Source organism: Numida meleagris, chromosome 6 (genome assembly GCF_002078875.1).
Source record: "Numida meleagris isolate 19003 breed g44 Domestic line chromosome 6, NumMel1.0, whole genome shotgun sequence".
In the NCBI taxonomy this organism is placed as follows: domain Eukaryota; kingdom Metazoa; phylum Chordata; class Aves; order Galliformes; family Numididae; genus Numida; species Numida meleagris.
In genome coordinates this window covers 43,035,338-43,058,996 of record NC_034414.1, presented here as the reverse complement: position 1 = coordinate 43,058,996, position 23,659 = coordinate 43,035,338, and the positions used below count along the sequence as shown (strand labels likewise).

At 34.8% G+C, this 23,659-nt stretch overlaps 1 long non-coding RNA gene across 2 annotated transcripts in view; it reads right to left on the bottom strand.

Annotated features, from left to right (window-relative positions):
• Positions 1 to 23,659, bottom strand: part of LOC110401887 — a 74,284-nt gene that overhangs the window by 1,002 nt on the left and 49,623 nt on the right. For both annotated transcript variants that reach the window (XR_002440668.1, XR_002440667.1), the window contains one exon: positions 17,972 to 18,088. This is a non-coding gene — a long non-coding RNA (uncharacterized LOC110401887). The remainder of the gene's footprint in view (positions 1 to 17,971; positions 18,089 to 23,659) is intronic.

Genomic DNA, 23,659 nt, shown 5'->3' with positions numbered 1-23,659 from the left:
GAGGGAGGGAGAGGGAGGGAGGGAGAGGGAGAGGGAGAGGGAGAAAAGAACTGGCAATTAGGATTTTAAAGTGACCATTCCAGGACTCTCGCTGTATTCCCACTTGCTCTTTAACAGGTTTGATAAAAGTGGCATAGTGTCCTCCCATAACCCTATGTTATAACTTGTTTTATTTTTTTGCAGTACAATTTACTCAACACTTACCTATACATACATATACATATACACACATATATTTATACTCTTTCTCATAAAGATTTATCATTAGGACATTTTTTTAATTAATCTTTGGAAGCATCTAGCTTTTAAAATATAAAATATATATTTTTCCCAATGTGTCTTTACAGAAAGTGCTCAACAATTCTTAAAGGAGAGAAATGAAAGTGTTTTCAGTTTGCATCAGGCATCAGAGACCAATCTCATTTGTGTGGATATTTTAATATTAATACTTTCAACAGTTCTTTTATTGTTACTTTAGTTCATCATTTAAAATTTGAAAAAAAAAATTGCTCTACATACCAGGTTTTTCTAAAAATACCCAGCAAATTATAAGACATTTACTGCTGTCCTTTTCAGGATATGGCTATGATCTCTTAGATTTTGTTTAGTTTATTCAATTTTATTAAGTTCTAAATCAAAATTTATTGAGAAGTGAACAGGCTCTTTTAATCAACTTCTCTCTCCACAGATTCAAGTCCTAATTTTTTTTCCCTTCCAGTCCTAAGTTATTGCATCCTTTCTGGAGTTCCAAAGGGAATGCCCTGCAACAAAGTTTTCCACATATCTAGCTGAATGTTTAACTGATAAAATCACAATGTAGTCTCTCTCTCTCTTTTTTTTTTTTTCCTATAAATTTCAGCTGCTTTTAAATGCATGGAATCTTATTTCTAATTCAGCTAACTCCCTGTAAAACTTTTGATATATATAAGAAGGAGACTTCCAAAGACTCAAACAGGAGCCAGGCACCTACTTTCCACTGACAGCTAATAGCAACTGGGCACCTGTGCCTTTGAAAATCTTCCCCCAGTCAGTCATATTTGACAATTGTTCATCAACTTCTCCTACTGTTGTACTGAAAAAAATGTGAGCTGTTACTTTCAAGACTGTTCCTGTACACAAGGGAAACCAAATTCATATCCATCAAAGTGACATGTTTGTAGAACAAACTAAACTGAAATATCTATATAATTTATGGCTTGTTACGTTTGGTGATAAACAGATGCCTTAATTAAGTTTGAGCTTCAGAGCCTTTTAAACCTACTGCCTGAATTTTATCACCTATAAATAAAAAAAGCCTTTAGAAAGAGGAGTAGATAAGCATGAATATCGATTTTATATACAGATATGGTTGTAACTCACTAGAGCTGAAGCAAATAACACCGTCCTTGCTCATTTAAACTATATTCACTTGCACAAAACAGTTTGGGACATTCAGTCCAAGGAAACAGAAGTGGTAAAAAATTACAATAGCTCTTTTCAGCAAGGGAGGAAGTTTAAGTAACTCCAAAGATACAGGATTTCCAAACAACATTTGTATATAGTAAAAACCTTTAACCTTATAATTTATTAGTGTCCTAGGTCTTGTTAAGCAGAAGTTTTGGAAATTGGATTCTGAAGTACAGATAATATAAAGTGCAGACGATATCACAGGGTATACTCTGAAACAGATGAGCATTTCAGTTCACATCACTACGAAAAGTTTAAAGCTTTGGAATTCATAATGCGTTATTATAGCAGCACCTTCAAATTTTTCTGTAGAGAATATTAAGCTTGCTTAATTTTCTCTTGTTTTTGAAGGATGAAAATAGAGGCACTATCTGCTTATGCGTAGGCTTACTGTAGCTTGTAATATAACTTTTAAGTGTCCAACCAACATATGTTTATCCCATTCAGAGGGAAAAAAAAAAAAAGGAAACTACTGTGAGAACTACAGTATGGCTACTTGTAAAAAAGAATGTCTCCCTACTCACATGGACTAAAGGTTTAATTCTGACAAACTTTGTTGAAGTAGACCGTAACCCAAATAACTTCTTTAAGTCTTACAGTGATTTACTGGCACAGCTGGTGAAATAGTCCTGAAGTCCCAGAGAGATATTTGATAATGTTTGTTTACCTTATTGCCCCTGGCCCATATCTCAATAAAGATTCATTAGGGTATTATTTTAAACATCTTTTTAGGATTCAGAGAATAAGTAATGTGAAGCATATTTTTGCTATACTTTCAACAAATCTTAAATTAATATTACAATTCAGAGGAGAGAAAACTATAAGGACAGTGGATTTATGTCCAATTAATTCAGGGACTGAAGATTTATTATTTGGCAATCTCATAAAAAAATCAGATAATGCATCATTTTAAGGTAGAGGTTATGTTAAATATTTGCTATTGGAGATGTCTAGATGTCAAATTTTGTCCTTTTTCAGGCTTGGAACTTAGATGAAAAAGCACTAAAATCTCTTCAAGCTTAAAATAGTTACCAAGCATTATCATCAAAAAACATGTTCCCAGTACCCTCTATCTAACCCCTAGACATCTTGCTTCCTATAAAATATTTTACATTGCCCTTCCTTCCTTGAAGAATTATAGCAGATTCCAGGCTAACTTTTGGATACAAATAAGATAGTAAAAGGTGCTAGATATTGTTGAAAAGAGAGCAAAAACATTTAAGATAAACACTCCAGTAGAGAAGACAGTGTTAATGGGTCTTTCAAGAAATTTTTTATAGGGTTTCTACTTGCAAACTTTGCCATCATGGCATAAAAATATATCCAGGTAATAAATAGATTACACTGTTACTATCTAAAAACAGATGCCACAATTCTTTTGAGAAAATTCCCTACAGTTGTGATAGAAACAATCCCTCCCAAGTGCCTCAGAATTTTGAACTTCCTATATAACTTCTGAAATGTCAATATTTGGAAATATTAATGTGCAAAAATTTAAACAAATAATCTCAGTTTTGATATAACATCGATTTCTGAGACTACAGGGCTGAACAGCTACTCTAAGACCTGTAACCAATCTGAATGCGTTTGTCAAAGTTGATAGAGAAAAGAACATCAGGTTATAAATTCTGGTTTGTCACACAAAACACACAAACAATAACTGTGATTTGAGGTAATTTTGTTATTGTTTTCCCAGTATTGATTAGAAAGGTGAACATCTCTCACCGCTGCGATAATCCAAGGGGGAAAAAAAAATCAGTTTAAGAGTGCAATAAAAATTCTGCTTAGCACACAACACAGTGTTGTAGTTGAAGTTGAAAAAGAAGGAATATAGAGATGTAGAAAGTTTGGGAATGCCATGATTTTGGGGCTATTCTAAGTTATATGAACATGTGGAAGGTTCTTACCTTTAATTCATGTATATTTAATTTATCTTATATGTTATCAAAAAAAGGGGGGTAGGGGAATTTTAGAAGACACATTTGGAGAATCATGAAAAATGATACTGCTCAATGACCCACTGAATGTATAAATATTGATTAATTAAAAAAAAAAAACAAAGCAAAATAAAATATAGCAGGAATTATCAGAGAGAAAGAAAAGGAATCCTAAAAAATATATATATATAAATAATGGTCCCAGAAAATACACACTTTTTATCACAGTTACTACTCTTAAAATTATAAAAGCATAGATATTTATTATGGAAAGGAAAAAAAAGCACATTGAAAAAAATGGAGTACCTTTATAACAGTGAATAAAATATCATTTCCACTTGGTATTATGATGACCATAGAACTGATAGCATTAAGAAACAGAAGTATTCATAAATATTGTTTCAAAGAAAAATTCTCCACATGTCATAACTTAGACATCTTGTGACTAAAAGGGTACATTCTCTATTTGTATGAAGCTCACCTCCTGAAGTTCACAGAAGTCAAACAATATTTAATATTTCACCTAAATTGAAGAACTGTCGACTGAAATAACTAATCTATAGTATGAATACAGCCCTAAATGGTAAAGTGTCTAACTTAAAGTTCAGTTAATGGCAGCTCTTCAGAAGAACTCTGTCTGTGGGATGCAGAGAACAAAAAAAAGGAAAATTTTCCTGCACAGTGAAATTCTGTAATTTGCTCTAGTTTCACTATAGAGTTTACATGCATTACCTCTGAGACAGGGGGGTATGCAGACAAGGAAAAGTTGAGCCAGAGGCTTTATTATGGAAAAAGTCATGTGATTTTACTTTTCCTTTTTTTTTTCTGAAAAAAAATGCAGATATATAACGTTTTTGACAAAGATGACATTGTAACTAAGCTGAAGAGTTATGCTATTTATCTCAGAGGATTTTAGACATCTTCTACACAACATCCAGTGTGTTTGTTTATACAGATAGGTGCTGCTCTTCCATATTCAATCTCCTCAACACAACCAGGAGGATGTGAAGAATCTTTACATGACCTTACCATAATTTTAGAGGTCAAGTGCTAAACTTTCATATTTAGAGAGCAAAAGCTTTGAAAATAGCTTTCCATTTTGATTGGAGAAAAGTGCTGTGCACAGTCACCTATGATTAAAAGAATCGTTAAAAAGTGTTTTGCTTTTGCAGTCTTTTTTCTCTTGTTTTTGTTTTAGCATTTTGTTTATTTTATTTCATTTGTTTATTTATTTCAAGGATTGACATGCAGCTAATTGACACATAGGATGCAGCTATTGAAGGGGAGGTGATTTCAGTGTATTTGTCTCCTCCAGGGTTTATCCATTTCTCAACAGAAAAAGGATGGATGGTTCAGTAAAACAAATGGCCATTAGTAAAAGAAGACAAAATGGTGTTTTTATCTGGCTTTGTATTGTATTTGGCTGTTAATAATAACATGAAGTTCAGACGAAGATGTCATGTCACATGTTTAAATTAATAATATTTTAAACCCAACTTCCATTCATTTAGGTGTAAAAAATAAATGCGGTGTAGAGCAGGGAAACCACATCATAGATCTGGTATAATAAGAAAAAAATAAAAGTAAAAGAAACAACAACAACAACAACAATGAAAATTACACAGATTCAATAAGCACATTACTGCAAGTTCATAATCTTTTAAGTTTGATTTCATCTCTTTTCACTATTCTCAATGAAATCTAGTCATTCAGGAGCAAAAACTACTCAAAGGTACCAAATTATATTTCAATGTCCCATTTTTTGTGTGTGTAGTACAGGTAACAATTTTACAGTTGATATTATTAGCTCATGGTTACACTGATTCTCTTAAATGCCAGACCTTGTGAGGTTTTTTTAATTAAGTAGTATGGACCGTTCCGGGGATCTGGAGCATGAGCCAGAAGTGTGTGCTTGCAGTCTGGAAGGCCAACCATGTTCTGGGCTGCATTAAAAAAGGGGTAGCTAGCAGGTAGAGAGAGGTGATTGTACCCCTGTACTCAGCTCTTGTGAGGCCCCATCTGGAGTACTGCATCCAGGCCTCAGGCCCCCAGCACAAGAAAGATGCAGAGCTCTTGGAACGGGTCCAGAAGAGGGCCACCAAGATGATCAGAGGGTTGGAGCACCTCTCCTATGAAGAATGGTCGAAGGAACTGGCCTTGTTTAGCTTGGAGAAGAGAAGACTCTGGGGAGACCTCATTGTGGCCATCCAGTACTTGAAGGGAGCATATAAACAGGAGGGGGTATGACTGTTTACATGGGTGGATAGTGATAGAACAAGGGAGAATGTTTTTAAACTAAGATGGGGGAGATTTAGGTTAGACATTAGGAGGAAGTTTTTCACTCAGAGGGTGGTGACACACTGGAACAGGTTGCCCAAGGAGGTTGTGGATGCCTTGTCCCTGTAGGCATTCAAGGCCAGACTGGATGTGGCTCTGGGCAGCCTGGCCTAGTGGTTGGCAACCCTGCCCATGGCTGGTGGGTTGAGACTAGATGATCTTTGAGGTCCTTTTCAACCCAGGCCATTCTATGATTCTGTGATTCTATGATCTCAAAATACAGTCAAATAGTTGCTGCGTTGCACTGTCTTTATTAACAGTATCCATTCAATTTTTTATTTATTTATATTTTTATGAGTGTTACATGCAGGACCTTGTTCATCGCTGGCAAAAATGTGTAGCTAATGGTTGAAGTGTTTTGTAGCTGAGAATTTGCTTTGTCAAGTAACATTACTTTGCTCTTTATATCTTTGTATCTCTTGTATGTTCCATGGAAATAGATAGGAGGCATTACTTTCAGAGTGGCCTACGTATATCAAGATAGAAAAGAACAGACTGAATAGCTTACATGTCCTTGGCCTCCACTTTCAATTGCTTAGAAATCATACTGATGCTGGATTAAACAGCAGCACGCTGTGTAAGACAAATGTTGACTTTACAACATAGTATTTTGAATTATTACACTGAACATTAATGATCTTTAAATTGAGTTATGAGAAATGTGAATTCACTTTATTCTTGACCTTAATTATTTAATATTAATCATTAGTGAATTATTGGATATGCTAGTCACATTTTAAGAGTTCTTCCTTTTTAAAAAGCATTAGAAGAAATAACAAAGTGACTACTGTGGCTTTGCAAAGCTATGGGAATTGTATCTTCCATAACAATGCCCAAAACTTCCAAAAACTCTTCAGAAGGGGAAAGTAATTTAAAGCACTGATTAAATGTAATCATGACTCTCATTTGTCATCAAATAAAATTCCACTAAAAACAATCTACATTATGCACAAATCCAAGTTTGTTAAATACACAACAGGCATAGACTTTGAGCTGCACCCCCTTTGCTCTGTCTATCCACTCTGTATAATGAGGAAATTAAGTTTTCAAAACCCAAATTACACAGTAGGATATCTGAAAGCAAGATCTAGATTTTAATTTGAAATGCTTTACTTAATGACATTCCTTTCATAGAGAGTATTAAAAATACAGAAAAATGGATTTTCTCTACCTCTCAAAGAGCAACTATCTCAGGAATGGAAAAGACAAAACTAAACCATTTTATCTATGAATTACTGGCTCTGAGTCAGCATATAACCTACTTTAAGTCATGCCTACTGAAGATAAATTAGCACAACTTTGTGAGAAAAACAAATAAAAAAAGGAAAAAATAAATAGAGTGGTTTTTAAACAGTGCAAAATTATAAATTTCTTTTCAGATTATCATGCTTGAAAAATTCAATTCTATCATTCAAATCATTCTATGTATCTCCAGGTCTACTGATTTAAATAGTCTGGGAAGTTTAGTCTTTTATTTTCACAGGAAGGCCAAATTTGGTGGCCTTAAACATCAGTGTGCTACTCACCAACTACTGTAATTTTAATTTGCAAGTTAGTAGAGGATGAAAAAACATATAGTATTTCTGTCAAGGTAGAAGGAACTGTCTCTTCTAACATTCAGTGTACATATGAGATGGTTTACGTATTTCTAAAAGAAAATAAATGCCTTGCCTTGCACATCTCTGTGTGTGAAATCTGTAGCTAGTCATGTATTATAGGAATCTAGGTGACTAGATCTAAGCAGATTGCTGGACAATGGGAGGGAAGAAAAGTAAGACTGTGCAAAAAAATCTTACTTAAAGATGAGGATCAAAACATAATTGAATGAGAATATGTAAGCCTTGTCATCTTTACTATAGGAGTGAAACAGAGGTACTACTAGGTTGGAGAAGTAAAGGTTAAATGAGACTCAAATATGTGCAAGAAATTCAGATGGTGTCTGAATCTGCTTGAATTTTGATAGGGTAAAAAAATCCTGAACTGTCAAATGCAGATTAAATTGAGGCATTGCTTTTAGAAGAGCCAACATTTTTTCTTTTTGGTTTGGAGGTTTATTGAAACAAAAGACAGTTTAACTTCATCTAAGATGAAGCTGCTTGTGGCAGCCTGGAATGAATGCATTACTTGTTCATACTGTGTAAATAAAGAAGTACCAGCTTAATCCTATAGAATGTCACAGCTTTATACCTTATTATATAGGCAGAAAGCAGCCTTGAGCACATGAACTGTGCTGGAAGAATAAAAGATTCACAGGAATGCATGGGATTTTTTTTCCAAACAATGTTTTTATTTTTCTCAAATGTTGTGGGCTATGCATATACTTCATTTGGTAGATTACAGAAGAAGCTCAAGTAAGCTACACTTGAATAAGCCTGAAACAACCAAAAGGCATAACGACATTAAGTTTTGAGTCTTACTGGTTTGAGATGCAACTATTGTAAATGAAAGACTGATATATTTTTTACTACATTTAAGTGTATCACAGCTATATTTATTATCATATACAAACATAGGCAAAAAGTAACAGGAAGACTCAATAAGGTAGCACTAAAATTGAGGGAGCATTGTCTTTATATTCGGGAAAATAAAAATCAAATTTAGTAATCAAAAGTCATTCTAAAATAATACTGCTGTGGGAATCGTGAACTTGAGGCATTTGAAATGAGTAAGTTTCCATCGCCATTAGATTTTCTTTTGTATTTCATAAACAGTTCAGGATTCTATATTCAGTTATATATGAGTTTAAACTGCTCTTTTGTTGAGCAGCTGTTCCATTTAACAGGCAAAAATATCTTCCCAAATCATCTTCTTGCATGGTCTATTCTAACTTTGGAAAGCACATCTCTCATTTTATTATAGAAGAGCTCAACGGAAAAATTCAAATTGTGACTTCACTATATAAATGAAATCTGATGATCAGATAAAGGGTTTAGATCTCTGAAATTAGCTTCCCATTTGATTAAGCAAGCTCTAGTTTGATTACAATGTTGTTCATTTTATGAACCTTTTTTTTTTTTCTTCTATGGGATCTTACAGAGAAAAGAGATTCCAATCCAAACAAAACAAGTCTTATCTAAAGAAGTTTTATGTAGTAGAGTGTTGCATTTAAATTTTTAAGTTTGGAGAAATAATCTATTAGATATAATTTAGGTGAAAAGTTAATGAATGAAAAATAGACAACATAAATTATTTACTAATTTTGTACATTGGGAAATCCTCAAGATTCTGATCCTATTCTGCCTACAGATGTAGATTTATGTTTGCAATTCACAGGCCACTTTTTGATTTTATCAGAACTCGGAACTCTACATACTTGTGATTTATTTTATATAATTTAAAAATCCTCCCTTGTCCTCAGTATCTACTTGTATCAATGCATAAAATAGATGGCCAAAGTAGATTCTGGCAAATAAGTGCTCTGATAGAATATTTCTTTTTTTATATATATGTTGTGAAAAGAATAACTACATTGAAAGCATTATTTTTACACAAACATCCTCTGTTTCTTCTATATTTAAAGCAAAGAGCAAGACTCTGCTGCCTCAACTATCAGCATGACTATCAAATTAAGCTCCTCCGAAGCTGATGGAATTACTGCAGTTGGCAAGGTCAAGCCCATTTTCTTTAAGTATTAATTTTAAAATGCATTCTAGACTGATTAATACATTACATGAACTACAATTGTCAAAGGTATAAATTGTTTTAAGTTGGAATGAAATATTTTGCAAATGAATCATTCAGTCTTGCAAGAGAAATATAGGTCCCTCCATGAACATATCATAATGTGTTGAGCCTTCATTGTCCAGCATAACAACACATAAAAGGAGTATTTATTTTTATCTCTTGCATTGCTGTCTGCTTACGTCTCCAGTATATTTTGATATTTTTCTCCTGCAAATCAGATACCACATCTTATGAAAGTATTTCATTGTTATTCTCTATTGAATGAAATGAAAGATGCAATGCAAGCAGTGCACTCTCAATTCCATCAATTTCCTGCTGCCCCAAATGTACATTGGCAGGATATGTAAATAATGCAGAAAAAAAACAAGACTTAGAATGCTCTCTCTTCACAACAAATTGATACATGCATTTTGGAAATTCTGCCTCCTAAACTGCTGAGTAAGTTGTGGAAAGTTGTGAGATATTTTTCAGGAAATTCAGGGAGAGTTGAACATTTTCTACTGTGTCAACCTTCATCATTAAAATAGCAAAAATAAAATCAACCTAAGCAAAAAGGAATTGTGTTGGGGTAAATTTTTAAAGATGGAATTTGATAATTACCAGGTCTCTTAGATACCTATTCAAACAGAAGATTAACTACTTGAATATGTCAGAGTTATTCGACATTGTTTAATCATTGTTTAGCAAGTTCTGTAGTGAACGTAATCACTTCTGTAACTATAATATTCTTCTGAACATTACAATTTTTGAACAAATCAGGTGCATCAAATACTCCATCTTAGAATGCCATTACAGAGGCACTTAGCAAACACTAAATATTTGAAGCTAATTAGCTTCAAATTATTTCTCTAAGAACTAATATTAACAACAATAAAAGAATGATGAAAGTGGAATGCCTATTAATTATTAAAGTGGAGATTCCATTTCAAGAGAAAGCAAATTAAATACAACAGCCTCTTAAAAGCAAACTCAGTTTGTGAAGCAAAACTTTAACTCAAATTTTACCCCAGATTTTAAAAATCTTTATTAATTAGAGTTTTTTAAAAGTAAGAATTGGAAAGTCAACAGAATATTAGCAGTTGACAAGGCAAAACTCAGTTACCTTGAAGAAGAATAGGCATGTTAAAAAATGTTGTATGGTCTGAAATAGCTGAAGTTGACTTTATCCATTTTTAAGTGGTTATAAAATTACTTACAGCTCTCTCTGTCATTGCCTGTAAAATCTTGTAAGACAATCTTTTCATACTGATCCTTATCACTCTCACTTACCTTATATATAAAGGATAAATCACAATGTTGAGATTTAGAAGTACTTTTAGCTCTTACTTAGGAAATGAAATCTTGCTCCCTTATCAGCTTCTACATTCACCTACTAGATGTCTTTTTAGAAGTTGAATCTATTTTCAAAGAAAGTATATTAATGTAAAATTCAATATATAAAGTCAAATGATAAAATGAGTTATCTATTTAGCAGCTATTTTGAGGATAATATGTAATGATACAGGTGTTTTTTTTCCTCATTGAGTTACATACGATTTGCTGGAAAAACCAAGGGACTCAGGGAGTCCTGGGAAAAGTTATTTTTAGTTTACCAATGTCAGTGTACTGATGTCTGTGTAGGACTTAAAAACCTCTTGTGACTAATCAAATTCTTCACAGTAGTGCCATGATCTAACTTTCAGACAACCTTGCTTTGAGTTAACAATTTGAAGGGAAGTGAGAGAAATTGAAAAGCTGAAATACTTGAACCTTTTTTTCTCTATCTGTAAAGCAGAGGTGGCTATATTTCCTTTCTTTTGTCCCAGACAATCCTATTAAATCTGGGGAGATGTGTCCAGGGAAAGATTTCATTGAAAAGGATAAAAGAAATTGGATATGAAGGGATTTACACCTTTTTATAAATTTTTATTGACAACACACTACATGTGTGCAAGGTTGTTTCTCTGAGTTGAATTGGGAACTTCTGTTATCATTGTACTTAATCTTTCGAATAATAGCTGAATGGCTAGGTTTTATAGAGACACACTTTAAATACTTCGTTTCTTTCTCACTAGACTATTAGAAACTTAAATTTACCAGTGTGTAAAAATCATAATATTGCTTTATTTTATTGTTGTATTACTTTCAATTTTCCATATAACTCTGATTGAATAGTTTTGTTGGTTTCTCACGTCCTTTCTACTACTCTCCTTTTCAGTAACTGAATAACATGCTCTAGGGGTTGATATTTTGATTGGTGCTATTTATTGGTGACATGGACTGTGAGATTAAGTGTATCCTCAGCAAGTTTTCTGATGATTCCCAACCTGCATAGTGCAGTTGGCACACTGGAAGGGAGGAGTGTTATCCAGAGGACCCTGGCAATCTTGAGAGGTGTACCTGTATGAACCTCATAATTCAACAAGGCCAAGTACATGGTTCTGTACCTGGATTGGGGCACTCCAAAGTACAAGTACAGTGGAGAACAGATGAAAAACAGCCCTGAGAAGGACTTGGGAGGTGCTCTTTGATGAGAAACAAAATGTGAGCTGGTAGTGTGTGCTGGCAGCCCAAAAAGCCAGTCATATCTTAAGCTGCATCAGAAGAAGCATGACTAGGAGGCTGACAGGAGGTGAGTCTCCCACTCTACTCTGATCTTCTGAGATCCCACTTGGAATATGTGTTCAGAACATGGAACTGTTAGGCCAAGTACTAGCTCCAACAAATAATTTAAGTCTGCAGAAATTAACAATATTTAACATTGTCATCATAACTAGCTTCTTTACAGTTGTTCCTATTTTACACAAAAAATTCATTACTAGTATTTGTAAGGCCCTTTTAATATATTAACCAACATTTTTAAGGGCTTCACTTAAATATTTGATTATCACATAATAAGCCAGCAAACCGATTTTTCCGTAGTTCTACCATGCTTTTCAGCACTTAAAAGCTAAAGTATTTATGTATTTTAAATATATTTTACAAGTGCCAGATTCAGGGCTCCAAGACTATAACAACAACATAAATAAAGCAGCAAGCCCAAATGAAGGGGAGGAAAGTTAGTGGGGTAGAAAAAGAGTGAAGTGCAGTTGTTTCAGATGATAGAGCACATGAGATTCCCTCTACATATTGCCACTATCAGAAGATAAATGTATTTTTAGAAGTAAGTTTTTTCCTTTGTTATTTCATATCTGACTGATGAAGAACCTTAAAAGTCTGAATAATTATGTTTGACATCTGGCAGGGGGCTTCCCAGAGCCATGACCTATCTCACTGGCCCAGTCAGGATCAGGGTAGCCCCAGCCTCCACCACCAAGCATCTCCGTGGAGATAGGAACAGGCCAAAGACAAGATATGAATCCTGCTTGGTTAGGCCCATGGCCAGGTAGGGCTGTAGGGAGCTGGATAGGGTCTCTGTTGTGGCCTTTGCTCAGGTTCTGGGCTGTTGGCAGGGTTGAGGAGCCCTGGAGAGCCAGGCAGGAGTCAGCCAGGACTGCAGTGAGTGCCTTCAAGGGCTTGACACATGGAAAGAAAAATGCTTAACTGCTGATTTAAAGAAATAAGTATTTCTGTTTACTAAGCTAATTATTAACAGGTTTTTCAGCTACTTTATGATACACAGTATGGTACAGGCATAATACTATACTGAAAAATTATACTGTTCAAATAGTATGCTAATATTTCTGGATGGCATTATTAGTGCTATTTCTGCATCTTCAGATTTACCTTGAGGACATTTGTTCATTGGCTCAGTAGCCTGCAGTACATGTAAATCATTAAAAGTTAAACATGTTATAACGTATTTCACTATATTTGCCTACTTAGATGAATTTGCACAAGAATTAACTTAGTTCACTTTTGATTCATGTCACTAGACACTGACCATGTCTGTCATGCAATTGCTATTCCCATATCAGTTCACAGCACTGTTGCATTGACTGTAGCTCATGACAGTAATCTCCTGAAAGCCTTCTGCAGTATCAGAGAGGGGAAATTAAAATAAAGGTTAATGTCATTTTTTATGGTTGAATTGTTCTTTGAAAAGACCAAAGGGAACATAGCCTCTGAAGCCTGATTTTATTTATTAATCTGAGACCATCAGAGTACCAAATATACCTGTCAAAGCTAAGATTATCATCTTATAAGAGAGAATTACAAGTGGCTGTAGCAGAGGTAGAAAAATCAGCAATTCTTCTTTCAAGTTAGTGCAGGCAAAACAAAGATAAAAAAAAAAATGTAGAAATAAAAAGAATATATAAATAAAATATGTAGAGAACTACATATAAAAGTGAGTAAAACATAAAAACTGAATAGTAGTATAATTTCCAAGCTCGAGATTAAACTTTACAGGATACATGTATTTTCTTCTATAAATACATTACAGAAGAGGGAAAACATGCCGTGCATTTTGTGCGTACTAGTATAGGATAAGTAATTAAGTGGTTTGTATTGTGTGCCGAAGATTTTTTATAGTTAGTAATGAATTAATTTTCTTTAGTGAAAATGTTGGCTTGATAGCTATACAAATCCAGTAATATTACACAGGTAGACCAGGAAAATATCATTTATATATTACTGGCCAGTAACTGCCACTCTTCATACAGAAAGGTCATTTTCTTTACTAGAGACATGAATTCATTTTCCATCACCTGTTTGATCCTTGGCTTCTCCAAAAACAAAACAAAGTGACAATTAGATACCACGGATTACAGTATTGATGTTTGCTTGTTTTGTGGTGTGTGTGCTCTGGTTTTATTAGATAACTAAACTAACTAATCAGCTGAGCAAGTAAATAATCCCTGATGTCAAGATACAATTTTCTTATGTTCTAAGCAGCTTCTGGCCAAGCAACATAAAACATCAAAGAAGTAGACATCAGGAAATTAAGGAAATCTCACTAAAAAATGAGAACACATGAGTAAAGTAACTTGCTTAAATTAAATAAAGCAGAGTTACAAAGTATATCTGAGTCTCTGGCATGGTCCACAACCAGACAAATTCTCACTAAAATCAATAGAGATTTAAACCACTGCTGTATGGTGACATGGGCCAGATTTGAGCCAGCAATCTCTAAACATGAAGGGTGCCTGATTCTATTTTTTTACCACTCTGCAAAATCTGTATCATGGAATCACAGAATCCTTTAGAGTTGAAAGGGACCTCTGAAGTCCATCTAGTCCAACTCCCCAGCAATGAACAGGGGCATCCACAGCTAGATCAGGTTGCTCAGGGCCTTATCCAGCCTCATCTTGAAAGTCTCCAGGGATGAGGCATCAACCACATCACTGTGCAACATATTCCAGTGCCTCACCACTGTCACCCAGGTGCAAGACCTTGCATTTGGATTTGTTGAGCCTCATGAGGTTCACCTGGGCCCACTGCTCAAGTTTAGGTCTCTCTGGATGGCATCATGTCCCTCTGGTGTGTCTATTACACTCCACAGCTTGGTGTCATCAGCAAACTTGCTGAGGGTACACTCCACCCCACTGTGAATATCACTGAAGATATAAAAGAGTATCAGCCCCAGCACTGACTGACCCCTGGGGGACACCACTTGTCACCAATCTCCATCCAGACATTGAACCATTGACTACCACTCTCTGAACTCAATCCTGCAGCCAGTTCTTCATCCATCGAACAGTCCACTCATCAAATTCATATCTTTCCAATTTGGAGAGAAGGATTTTGTGGAGTACTGTGCCAAAGGACTTTCTGAAGTCAAGATAGATGTTACGAGTGGCTCTTCCCTTGTCCACTGATGCACTGACACCAACAAATAATCAATTATTTAAAAAAGTATAAATCCTGTGAATATTAGATTACTGCAGATGGTGTTAAAAAAGAGAGAGAGAAAGGGGGATTAAAAAAAAATCTTGTGTAATCTTGTGTAAGAGTTTTACTTAGTTGTGTGCATGTATATTCATCCTCTATTGGCTGATGCATAAAGTTTATTGATTTGTGCTTTGGACATTTGCCTCTATAATAAACTGCTGTTTTATGAATTGAGCTAATGTATGTATGCAAGGAATATTGGCTGGTGTATAGATCAATACTTGGATAAATATATTTTCTGAGGACATGTGAGCCATACTATTCTGACATACATAAATTGGATTAGAGTGTATGTGTATTTGGGGAATAATTTCATTTGTAAGCTGTATTTCTAAGAAGAGGTGTAACTTTCTAAATTTGTGTTGCTGATCTATAAAATATTTTGATGTACATCAAATTCTGAATTCCATTTACTGGAAGCCAGAAAAAGAGCCACATTACAACTACGTAAGTGAGTTCACTCTGTTTATCTACAAAAGCACGTCAGGTTTTTTGTTTGGTTGGTTTTACACATCCTTCCACTCGGGTATGGGGTAAGTTATGTAAGACCTGTATAGAAAATACTCCTTAAATATTTTTCCTAATTATATACACCATTTATTATTACATACTTGTTTTCAAGGCCCAAGTGAGTACAGTAGCTGACTCTAATTAGCCTGACTAATCTCATCTGGGACCCTCAGCCACACATCTTTTGTCCCCTGGCCCCAGAGTTGCATTTAAGTTCAGGTTACTAACTTTCCTTCTTTCTCTTGATTGAGTTATGCTGTAAGTTTGTGTCTTGCTTTGTACTTTACTGCCCTTGCCTTGTGAGTGGGCTTAGTGCTCACTGCACCTGTGCTGCTCACTTTGCTCAGGTATGTTGGGACTGCACCCATTTTAGTGCCCCTGTTGCATGCTTGTCATTGTTAGCTCCTGGCCTGCCTCCTTTTGCAGAGTAGCCCACTTTTGGTACTTTTCAAAGCTATGTTTAAGCCAAGATATTCCTAATGTAGCAGAACTGTAAAAAAATAAGACATGTACACAAAGTTTTTGTACATGCAAGCTCAAATTTTTTCTAAGTCTTCAAATATCAAAGCTTTGTAAGATGGAAAAAAACATGTCCTCTTTTCTCTCTTACCCACCCCCACTCCTCAACCTTTAACTGTACTTCAAAATTAACCTTTTTGCATAGCACCTATTAAATTGAAGTATACTAGAGTAACCCCCAAGTAGCATTTAATGTAGTTTATCTAACAATGTGGGAGCATTTCTAACTTGGATTATGTGTTTTTTTTTTGTTTTTTTTTTTTAAGACAGTAATATTTTATTTATATTGTAAGGACTTCTCTCCTTTTAAGAGACATTGGAAGACTGTAAGGAAGCCTATAACTAAGACTAGTATACAAGTGGTACTTTTAAGAAAACTGGGAACGTATTACACTGTTGCATGGTGGAATGAAAGAAAACATGACTGTGAGTCCCTTAATTTCATTACTATTAGAAATTATTGCTTTGAAAGCACAGGAACTAACAAATCTGTCAAGGCACTGGGTGTGCCTGTCATTCTTGGTTTCCTGAATGATAAATAGAGGTGCACTGACAGTACTGCAGTACCACAATAAAGTTATCTTACTAATGGGTCAGTGGCAGAAGGATGAGGTGAGAAGCTGTATTTAAAATAAAAAAGTCTGGAGTTTAAGTACAAGATGAAGATAATGGTTTTTTTGTTGTTGTTGTTTTGTTTTTTGTTTTTTGTTTTTTTTCATTTTCTTTATCTGCTTAAACACTTCAGAGCCATAGGGGTCAGTTTGTCATCTATGGGAAATAGCAAGATATGGCTACCTCTCAGTTGTAGTTCTTACTTCTTGCTAAATTTTGTCTGGTGCCTGTGTCTGCTTGTCTTTTAACTAGTAAATATCTCCCTCTCCACCACAACCAACCACATTCCTGTAAGGTCTCACTGAGTGATGTGATCCAATTTTTTGTCCTATTAATGCTAAAAAGAAGATGAATTTTGTTAAGCATCTTGTTGAATAAAAGATATTGACAAAGGTATGAATTGCAGTCTCAGCTGTGGGATTGCAGTGACCAACCCATAACACCCAGTCCAACCACAAATGCATCCTAGAGATCTCTGTAGGAGTGTAGAGTCAGTACTGATTTTCATTAAAACAAACAAACAAATGGAAAAATCAAAACATTGTATTTATATATTAAAGATAATTCTTTAGTTGTTTTTTTTTCAGCCAAAGCATACATTCCTAGGCATGTGGGTCTTTCATCATATAAACCACAATCTGTTTTCCCAAAATAAATAGTTTTCCTGCTGACAACATTGCAAAAACAGATTCTCTATCTGATTAGAAACAGGACAGAAAGTAACCCATGAAATATAAAATTATTTATGCAGAATTTTTCCTGAGATGTAAAAACAAATAACATCCTTAGTTCAAGAAAGTAAGTGTGAACTTTCTTTTTCTGACCTTACAAATAAGAATAACTAATTTAAGAGGCAGGAAAGCAAGAAGTCTTCATTATGGCTGTGGTCAAGACTTCAGGGTTGAGGGAATAAGATAGTTGGTCTGTGGCAACTGCTCCTTCTAATGTATTCAACAACATAAATATTTTTGACATTTTTATGTGCACTACACCTTTAATATCAAAAGATACATCCACCTGCAGAAGAATATAAAACCTTGAGGAAAAGATGATTCAGTATGTAGAGCATGCAAATGTGGTGGCATTCAGCTTCTTTAAGAGATTAAAGCACATACCTATACTGGCAGAGATCATCTATGTTTATCCAAGTAACAAGTTAGTTTGCAATCTTCTATGAGGATTTATTGAAGCTCAAAACTGGCTGATATTCACTTTTTGCTTCTCACATCCACCTATGTAAGAAAAAGTTTGCTATGGGTTAGCTTCGGAAGTTAACAACCTCAAATTGCAAATCAGTCACTTGTATGGTGTGATATTGAATTGTCTTCTGCAGTGAGGTTCTCATGTGGAAATGTTCTTGCCTATATCTATGACTTAAGAACATCTGATATCCCACATTTGAAACTTTATATTTCAGAAACATAATGCCATGAAGTCATCCTCTTGTCTGTTTTTAGGAAGAAATAATATTTCATCTTGACAAATACCTTTCATATCCTAACAAACAAATCGATTTGTTTTCCTTTACCAGATTTATTTTTAGATAATACATCTAGGTTCTTTTAACTTAAAAGGTATCTTCTGGGCCAAAGGAGGTTTCCAACAGTTTAATCAATTACTGATATTTCAATCTGCACCAAGATGCTTTGGCTTGCCTTACATTCCTAGATAAATCTTTTCAATATGATCATGTGGAAGTGCATATCCTATTCATCAGAGAACTAAAATCCATGTAAGTACTTATTTCAATAATTTCTTGGAGTTCCAGGAACAGGATGTGATCACAACAAGGAAACTCTTATGCTTGTCAAAGTGCAAATAAACCTTATCAGACCACGCTGCTCTGGAAGGATGATTTTGCTCATTCTTGTGTGATAGATATTAGCAGTCCTCATTTACTACATCAACTGGTAGATTATTCCTGTAGGAAAGGGTGGTTTGAGGCAGTGAAGCAAGTAAGACAGAAGTACTTCCAAATCATAAATATTAAAGTTACACTGGGATAGTAAGAGAATTCAAGTATTAAAGGCAGATGGAAGCCTGATTTGAAAGGAAAGAAAGCTGAGTGACAAGCGAGCGGAGTAGCTCCGAAGTTCTATGCCTGTAAGAAAATTATGTGCGTATCCACATATGAACATTAAGATGGACATGCATGCCATATAGTGCTATTGGCAGGAGAGATTTGAATCTCTTTTTGCCTTCTCTCCTTTGACAAATATCATGCTTTCATAAAGCTATTCCTACCCTCATCAACTTAAGTTGGTGCTTCAGTCGTTATGTTTGCATGCTTTTAGGTCAGTTTCTATGGAAGAAATATCAACCTGGGAGCGGCGTATCCTGAGGGAAAAATGGTAGGCTGAGGGAAAACAGTAGACAAGGCTGAGTACATCTGTCCTTCAGCTGCTAATTGCCTGCACTGGAAGCTTCCCATTTACAGTAAAAATTCTTCCTTGTCTTATTTTCCTTTTTGGTTTATCTAACTGCTAGAGTAGTAATAAGATTATTTGCTTAGTGATCTAGATAGTAACTGTCCACATGTGATCATCATGAAGTTATCAGCAACTAGAAACAAACTCCAGTGTATTATATTTTGTGCTGTGTGATGACAAGACGTTCTGGAAGTGACAATATGCTTTACTATATATACTTTACTGCAAAATGAAAGCTACTTCTTCCTCTGTAATCACACTTATGAGTGAAACATCTGAGATTAGAAACTCTCCTAAGGCATCTGAATAGCCTAACTACACTTCTTTTCACTGGATGTTTGGAATACTAGGCATTCTTTTCCTCTTAGAGTTCTCCTGCTACTAGGCCTTGATAAGAAATAAGGCCTTGCACTGACAAGAGTTTTTCTAGTAATATCCAATGGCTAGTTATGGCCTGGTCCCACCACAACAAATTCCTGCCAAGGAAAAGTTAAACATTGCACAAAAAAGCAGGAAAACAGCTTCTAAAATGTGTCCTTCAGAGCTAGTTCAGGATCTAAATGTAGTTTCCGCTGCACATGCTCCACAATAGCAACATCAAGAAGGCTGCCAGCCCCAAACCTGCCCAAGGCCACAGGGAGCACTTATTTCCACTCATAATCTGAAACGGTAAACTCAGCAATCATGCATTTATTATGTTATAACTTTTTCCCATTACTAGCAATGCAGTAAATGAAGTTCCTGAACAACTAATGAAGTTCTTTTGTATGAAAATAAATCATTTTTTTCATTCTATGTAGTATATATTCTTTAGTAGAAACATAGTCATGAAGACCATAAAAACTGGGGAAAAAAAGGATTTCTTAAATACAAGCATGATGTAGGAATTAACTTTTTTATTTTGGCCAAAAAATACAACTGTAGAATAGAATATATATAATAGAGTAATGCATTTACACTGACATTGCAATTTTGAAACATATTTGCTTCCAATTTTATAACTGAAGTCCAAATACTATTAAAATATATCAGGAGAAATCAGTCATGAACCATCTTCACTATCCTTTCCACCTACCAAGAAGAATCTAGAAAGACAGTCAGGTGCTAATAGGTATAATTGGATTTCCATTCATGTACCTAAGAAATAAATAAATCCTTGATATTCAGTTTGAGGAAGTAGAAGGAGGTATCTTTACTTTTTTATACAGAAACCTGATTAAATTATTCTGTTATCAAACTGCATATTTCAAAATTTAATATAACGATACCTAAAGCAACTTTTTAATAAATTACTGTGCTAAAGCAACTCTGCTTCCAGTGCACACTGGTAAGCAATTCTGGTCAGACTACCATGGATAGTACAAAAACACATAAATTATGTTCCAGAATTATCCACATAGTAGCAACAGCCAGACACAAGTAACTTTCACTTCCACTTTCATTTGCATACATTAAGTCAATGTGGAAAGGTTCTTAGTGACAGTACACTGAAAATAAAATTCAGCAGTGCAAAAGTGTTTCAGTACTAGCACATGATGGTCAGCTGCTGATGAGAAGTATCAGTTACTAGACAAAAATGCTTGTAGAAAATTCTAAAAGGCAGCAGCCACTCTTCATGACACTGAAACAGATTATGCTTATGCAGCAAGTTCATATTGTTCATTGCAATTATTATAAAACATTTGACTGGGTCATGAAACCAGACAATGTCAGTTAGTGCTCTTCATGCAGTTCAAGTGGATTAAGCCCCAAGGTGGAACACTGAAGAGATTTAAAGGATGCATTATTGCATTAAAGGAAAAGTACATAAACTAAATAGCAGTTTCCAGTGTCTGAGGTGTCTCACCAGACTAAGGTATCTCAAGGTCCTGCAGGAAGCTATGGGCAAATTTAAGTGCAGTAAAAAATTCAAACAAATTCAAACAGCAAAATTTCAAAATATATATAGATTTGTCTGTGTATATAATTATATCCTTACTTCCCATCAAATTCCAGCATCAGAAAACAATCATTTTCCATTTTAATTTAGGCAGTTGGCAGTACTTTTACTTATTCTGACAGGGGTTAAGGAACAGAATATGTAAGTACTAGCAAAATAAGACAGTACTAAAGCATTGAAGAAGAGGAACTAAACATTCATGTAAGCAGATACTATCACATCTTCTTATAGTTGATGCTGTTTGCTTAGCTCAAAACATTTGACTGCTACTATCATTTTCTTCCCTGTTTTTTTAGGAAAGCCAGGTTCCTTCTGCCTTCAGGAAACTCAAGAAGATGTGTACTTGCAAGTGATTTGTAAAATTTTTGCTTGTTCTTTTGCTCTTCAATTTCTCAAATACTTTTGACGTGGCTGTTTTTTAAACACTGGTGAAAGAACAGGCCAGCTGCTGATGCAGCTTCTAAGAAGATTCAAAGTTGTTGTACAGTAGGTCAAGAAAGAGCCTGTGGGAACGTTCTGGGATCTGCATCACATCCACTACAAAAAATCTTGAGCTCTTTATACGCTAATATTAAGCAACACAACCTTACTGTGGAATATGAATATTCTAGCAGATCTTTCTCTGATGAACTGAAAATGGTTTTTATCAAGCTGTGAAGAGATGCATTAATGGATGAAGTCATCAGTGGAAACAAATGGTACTGACTGAGGTATGTGTTCTGTTCCTGGACGCTTTCTATAGCAATCAGCAGGAGCTACATTCTCATTGACTTGAGCTAATTGAAAATTAAGCAGAAGATCACATGCAAACTGCATCCAGCAGCAGTAAATAAAGGGTGGATTAACTTAGATACACATCATTCATGATATGTTATTGCTGTAGGACAGCAGGGAAGATGCACAGGCATTGTACATCTTTTAAGACAAGGAACAGTTGGGAATTATAATATTGCACACTGGAAATACAGTACTGCTTTTGAAAAGAAGTGAAGCATAAAAAAAACATCTCCACTTAAGTATCTGCAAATATGTTGTTCCAGTTTCCTCCATTTTGCACGATAAAGACATTGCAGCTCTATGGAAACACAAGTAAACACGCTCACAGGAAAAGACATTATATGAAGTGTGAATATTTTACAAAATGTCTTGGGTTCCCTCAGGTTCCACTTACACCACTTTCCATCTCCCATCAATACCACTTCTGAAAAATGTATCCTTCTCCCAACACAGATGCTTCACTTCTTTGAGTTTTGTAAGAAAATTTACACTTCTCTAAAATTTAAAAAAATACTGTGATAAACCTACTCTCTAATCAGCTGCAGCTGTAAATCATTATTGATAACAAATACCAGTTGTATTTCATTTGAAGACAATGTATATCCTAGGGCTGATATTTTAAGGAAAAACCAAGATCACAGGGCATTAGCTAAAGTACAACCTCCATGGAGGCTGTACTTTATGTTTCTCTAGCTAAATTTAAGAATCTGCCTAACAGAATGGTTGTTATCTTAGAATGCTGTGAAATTAGCATGTTAGGAAAAACAGAGGCATGCCTATTTAATAGCTGTGTACAGCAGAAGTGTTTATAAATGATTTGCTTCCCAGCTAGGTTTTTTGATTTTCTGTGTAGACAAGTGGATGCCCAGGCTGTATGCAAACAGTGTAAAAAGGTGAGAACTACAATGTAAGCATAGACTACCCTCAGCTGGTAGGAACCCGCAAGAATCAGAGTCCAACTCTTAGTCCCCACAAGACCATCCAAAAATCATAGTTTCTGACCACTGCCCAAACACTTCATAAACTCAGAACATATGTGAAGTTGTGACTTATTTCTCTTGTATTCAGTTATGTGGTGCTTTGTTTTACTTTGCCTGTATAGCAATATATATATATATTAATAAAAATATGTATTTTCTATGTTTGTCAAGATCAAATAAGAGATTTAGTTATCCAAAATGTTTCATTACTTCATTTTAAATATAGACTAACTTTACCTTACAGAAATTTTCACATAAATTCCCATGTTTTTAATAATAATTTTTTTGTTTGTTCCAAAGTACAGACACTCCGCCTAGTTCCTCTCTTCAGCAACATACTTTCTAGATCCAAAATGTGAGAAAGACTCCAATTTCTACTCAGGATTTTACCTACAATTATTTACTCTCTGTTTTCTATGCATTAAGTGTAGACCAAATATGTTTAAAATCAATCAAAGGTAGGATTAGAACTCCATTAAATAAAGGACCTCATTTTATGATAATGAAAATCAGCAGTATTATTTTGGATTGCTGGCTCTCTCTGATAGCAGTTTTCCACTTTCATCCCACTACTATTCTGTATTTTGAATGTCTTTGTGAACTGAGATTCTTACTCTAAAATAGTAATGTTGCTCTGAAAATCCTTCAGGTAAGTTAAAAGATTTTATAATTTTATGT